Below are 6,000 nucleotides of genomic sequence, written 5' to 3'. Positions count from 1 at the left end.
CTTTACACAGGCTTAGCTTCAACTTCACTCACGTGCATTTACAGCACTGGAAATTACATGACATGAAAAAGCTAGCTCTTATACAACTATAAATCAGAGATAATTCTGTTATACTCTTTGGAATCAGATCAGAGAAAGTGAATGAAGACTAACAGTGTAGTTTTCTATCCAAATTATTCTCTGGAAGACACTAAGCAAATAAAGGAAACAACCCCATTTTGCATAATACTTTTTTTGTAAAATACATACTTGATGTTTCTCATATTCCTTAGCATTTTCAAGTAATACTTACCCTCATAAATGTGTGCCTTCAACTACCACAGATATCATTAGAAATAGCATTTAATTATAGCAAAGCTAATAGTACACTTTTTCTTCCCCTTAAAAACTGCTTTGCTAGAGGATATTACTAGAACTGATTAACATTTTCAGTTTCTAGAAATTATGTGAATGTCTATTGCTTTTTTCTGAGTGTCATTAGCATGCTCCTTTAGTTGTATATTCTGCTTTCTTGAACAGTTTTCATCCTCCTGTGTTTTCTATGCATCTCCGATTTTGGGACAGGACATCTGAGAACAATGACAAAACACAATAACTATTTTTAACAGTAAGAGGGACACAGATCTCAGCTAATGGCTGAAAGAGCTGTGTAAGATTCCTCTTTATCCCTGGAAGCCTCAGCAATGGAAAGAGCATCTGCAGGACTACAGCTTACACCTAACAGTATAAGTCATATCTTGTTATATGATTATAGTTCTATAGTCCCCACCTTGGACAGAATATGTACCTAATCGAGAATATAAAATTTGGGGTCTTCTTTAGCTGCCTCAATAGGATGGGGACAAATGAAAAGGGCAGAAAGGAACACAAAACCAATCAGAAGATTCAACGTTTCTTGAAACCTTTAAGTCAGGTCTGGCTTTTTTATTTTTATTTTTTTTTCTAAAAGAGAAATTCAATTTTAACCACATTACTTGGACTTAATAGGGCTTTTTGTTTTGTTTTGCTTTGTGTCAGTGACAAATATTTTTTTCTTAAGAAAAATATATCTGGATAAAATAATATGTGTGTTCCCCTACTGGCCCTGGAGTAAACACAGGACTTCCAGATGTTCAGTGTTATAAAATACACATTACTGTTTTTCACCATTCTTGTGGAAGCATTGATTTTTCTTTTCAGGGTGTCTCCCCTCAGTACCCCCCCCCCCCCCCCCCCCCCCCCCCCCCCCATTTTGAGGATTAAAAACTTACAGAGTCATAGAATATCTTGAGCTGGAAGGGGACCACAAAGGTTACGGTGTCCAACTCCTGGCTCCACACAGGACCACACAAAAAATCAAACTGTATCATTGTGATCGTTGTCAAAATGCTTGTCGAATGCCAGCAGGCTCTGTGCTGTGACCACTTCCCAGGGGAGCCTGTTCCAGTGCTCAGGGCACTTCTCTCAGTGAAGAACCTTTTCCTAACATCCAGCCTGAAGTTCACCTGTCCCAGCTCCATGTCGTTCCCTTGGGTCCTATTGCTCTCCCCAGGGAGCAGAGCTCAGTCCCTGCCCCTCTGCTCCCCTTGTGAGGAAGCTGCAGGCTGCCATGAGGCCTCCCCTCAGCCTGCTCTGCTCTGGGCTGAACAAACCAAAGGACCTCAGCTGCTCCTCTTATGTCTAGCCCTCCAGACCCTTCACCATCTTCGTAGCCCTCCTCTCTAACAGTTTTATGTCCATTTTTTTTAATGTGGTGCCCAAAACTGCACACAGTGCTCAAGGTGAGTCTGCACCAACATAGAGCAGAGTGGGATAATCCTTTCCCTCATCTGGCTAGCAATGCTGTGCCTGATGCACCCCAGGGTATTGTTGTTTCTCTTGGTGGCCAGGGCACACTGCTGACTCATATTCAATTTAACATTGACCAGATCCCACAGATCACTTTCTGTGGGGTTGATCTCCAGTCTCTCATCCACCAGGCTGTACATATAGCCCAAGTTGCCCTATCCCAGGTGCAGGATCTGGCACTCGCTCTTGTTAAACTTCATATTGTTGGTGATTGCACAGCTCTCTGGTTTGTCAAGATCCCTCTGTAAGGCCTTTCTGCCTTTGACCAAGTCAACAACTCCTCCCAATTTAGTGTCATCCTCAAACTTATTAAGTATACCATTAAGTCCTATATCCAGGTTATTTATGAAAATATTAAAAGGAACTGGCCCTAAAATGGAGCCATGGGGAACCACACTAGTGACTGGTCACCATCCTGATGTAGTCCCATTTACTATAGTCCTTTGAGCCTGACCCATCAGGCAATTGTTCACCTGCCATATTATGTATTTGTCTAGCTGTATGCTAGACATTTTGCCTAGAAGGATACTGTGGGAAACAGTATTGAAAGCTTTGCTGAAATCCAAAAAGATTACATCAACTGGCTTCCCTTGGTCAACTAGGTGGGTAGCCTTGTCACAAAAGGAAATTAAGTTTGTTAAGCAGGACTTTCCCTTCATGAACCCGTGTTGGCTATGACCAATGACTGCATTGTCCTTCTGTTGTGTTTCAATAACTCCCAGGATAATTTTCTCCATAACATTCCCAGGCACTAAAGTTAGACTGATACACCTGTAATTACCGGGGTCTTTCTTGCCCTTCTTGAAAAACGGAACAACGTTGCCAGCTTCCAGTCAACTGGGACTTCTCCAGATTCCCAAGACCACTGAAAAATAATTGAGAGGTCTCATGATGACATCAGCCAGCTTTCTGAGTACTCTGGGATGAACCCCATCAGGCCATAGAGTTACATGCTTCCAGCTGGGGCAGCAAGTTCTGCACAAGCTTGGGCTTGGCTGGGAGTTTGTTGTTACTGCAGTCAGTCTTCTAACTCAGGACACACCTGGGGGCCCAGAGCCCACCATCGGTGTTGAAGACAGAGGCAAAAAAGGCATTACATTTTTCTGCTTTGTCTACATTCCTATTTGTGAGGTGACCATCCTAATCAAGTAACAGACCCATTTCTTTGGTCCTTCTTTTGCTGTTAATGTATTAAAAACAACAACAATAAACTTTTTATTATCTCCCATAGTACTGGCCAGCTTCAACTGTAATTGAGTTTTGACTGCATGAATTTTCTCCCTACAAAGGAAAACAGCATCTCTCTAGTCCTCCAGTGTTGCCTAACCTTGCTTCCAGTAGCTACACATTTTCTTTTTCCACCTCAGCTCTAGATGAAGATCCTTGCTTAGCCAAGCTGATCTTCTACCCTGGCTGCTTGACATTTGAGAATTGCCTATTCCTGTTCTCGTAAGAGGTGATACTTAAAGTCACCAGAACTAATGAACCCCAATGCCTTCAAAAGCAGTTGATTTAAGGTCCCAAGGGACCTTACTAACTGATTTACTGAGCAGCCTGAAGTCTGCTCTCCCCATTTCCAGGGTCGAAGTTTTGGTGACTGTTTTCCTTCTATCACCTATGATATTAAACTCAACTACTTCATTGTCACTATGGCCAAGTCAGCCACTAATCCCCACTTTACCCACAAGATCCTCTCTGTTCACAAGCAACAAATATAGGAGGGCATCTTTCCTAGTCCACTTCCTTAGTGACTGTACCAAGAAGCTATCATCAAGGTATTTTAGGAATTTCCTGGACCTGCTTGTATAAGTTGTGTAGTATTCCCAGTTTATGTCTGGCAAGTTGAAGTCACCTATAAGGAGAGGGGCAGCTGATCTAGAGGTGCCTCTTAGTTCCTGAACAAATATTTCTTTGGCATCATCATCATGGCTGGGTGGTTTATAGTAGACTCTCACAATGACATCTACTTTATCTGCTTGTCATATAGTCCTTACCCAGAGGCTCTCAACTCTCTTATCACCAACCAAGACACAAGCTCTTATCACAAGCTCCATACAGTCCAGCCCCTCCATTACATACAGAGCCACAATAAATTCTTATATGTAATTCTTTTAAATTATTATTATTACTGTTACTATTACTATTACTATTATTACTATTATTACTTCAAACCTTATCCTGGTATATACATTTTAACTTGTGAATAAGTTAGCTTTTTTCCTCATTTCCCCACAAATTAGTAAAAGCAATACTTAGACATTGAGAAACAAGCTTTCCATAGCAGAAGGTTTTTTTTTGTTTGTTTGTTTGTTTTGTTTTGTTTTGTTTTGTTTTTTTCCTGAGATATATGTGAGGTTATATACCACTGTTTCCATTTTGCTCCTTATCTGCATGAATCTATCTCATGATTTTTGGAACTATGAACCACATTTGCTGAAATTAGTGAAATTACTTGCTGGCACAAACTCATGCAAGAGTGATGAAGAACGTTCTCCAAGAAAACATGTATATGCCTCTGTTCCAATTAACCCCTGATGGCCCACCCCAAGCTCACATTGCTAAATGATGCATTAGGATTTATTTGCATGGATTTATTTGTCCATATCTTTTTCTTTGTCAGTATCACACATGTGGTTACCTAGACAATTCACGTAAAATTTAAACTTTGATGTGTCCTCTGTTACAAAGCCACAGGATTCCAGACACCTGCCTATCTCAAAACAGAAGCACAACCATAAATCTCTCTTAAAAAAATTCCTGTGATGAGCAAACCTGAAGTTTTCTGAAATTGACTGGGAATAAATCATCAGTACAGAATGATTACAATAGAGTGCTTATTCCTCAGATAACTTGCTTGGTTCATTGCTTGGTTAATTAATCTCTTCCAGCAAGCTCTTTCCTCTTTCTGATTTATAAGAATATAATGTAGACGTGGGACCAAATTAAACATTAGGCTCAAACTTCAGAACAGATTATAACACAGACATTTTGTCTCTATCATATGTCTATTATAATTAAGCATGTCAGTCCCATAACAGAACTTTGGCAAGAAAATAGCTGAGAACACATACACATAAAGTCAGTCTTTAAGGATTTTTTTTTCCCATTCTAAGGTGAGGACAGTGTTGTTTTAGGCCCATTTTTATTGCAATTCAGGTTATTTTGAGACATTGTTTTTTTGGTTTACAGTTGCTTACAATATTAAATGATGTAGCAGAGAAATATGGAGCAGTCATAACGTAGAGTGTAACTCTCCTTCATTTAATGTATTCCTTACTGAAGTTGGTAGGGTGCACCAGAACACATTATTGGCCTGACTGTTTACTTTTCTTCTAAGGACATTAGCTCAGCCCTGAAATATTACTCGATGTCTTTTGTTTATTTGTTTGTTTTTGTATACTATTCAAGAGAATCTTACACAATGATTTATTCTGTATTTAAAATCCTTAATATTTTGCAGAATAGATGAGATTCATATGCATTATTTATATAATCTGCTGATATTATCTCCTAATTATACTACCAAGGACACATGATACTTGAGTAAACATGACATTTCTTGTCATATAATCAAGAGTTCAACATTGCTAGTTAGACTGAGCTAGCACTATGATGAATTGTTCACATGCAAAAGAATATTTGTAAATTATATATAAGTTCTCATGGCTGTGGTACTTGATTATATCTCTTACTTTTTTTATATTCTTTTTTAGTAGAATTTAAACTTCTCCTATAATCTAGTCTTAGATCTTGGCAATTTTCAGCAATAAACATATGAGTTCCAGATGTTCATTAATACTACAGAAATTGACTGCCAATTATGTTTGTGTCACTGGTTATGTGAGAGCTCTTTTTCTCCTTGGAGTCCCTTCCTCTTCCAAGGATTTACAGCATGACCATAAAATGTTGTTTCAAGCTACATTTTGCCATATAAATGCCTTAAGAACACAATGTGTTGTTCATAAAATAGGACTATTTGGATTATGTTGTTATATGTTTAAAAACTCATCTTTAGGAGAAATCTTTACTATTTTTTCTTTCCTGAAATAGAAATTATTTTTTTTAGAAGTACCCAATTGACTTCCAAGCATCATCCTCTTTTCACTTAAGCATTTAGGAAGTCTTAAAAGAGACAAGGATATCATGGGGAGCAGTGTCAAATGCTTTACCTGG

Source organism: Anser brachyrhynchus (genome assembly GCF_964034855.1).
Source record: "Anser brachyrhynchus genome assembly, chromosome: Z".
NCBI lineage: Eukaryota > Metazoa > Chordata > Aves > Anseriformes > Anatidae > Anser > Anser brachyrhynchus.
This window is presented reverse-complemented; position numbering follows the sequence as displayed.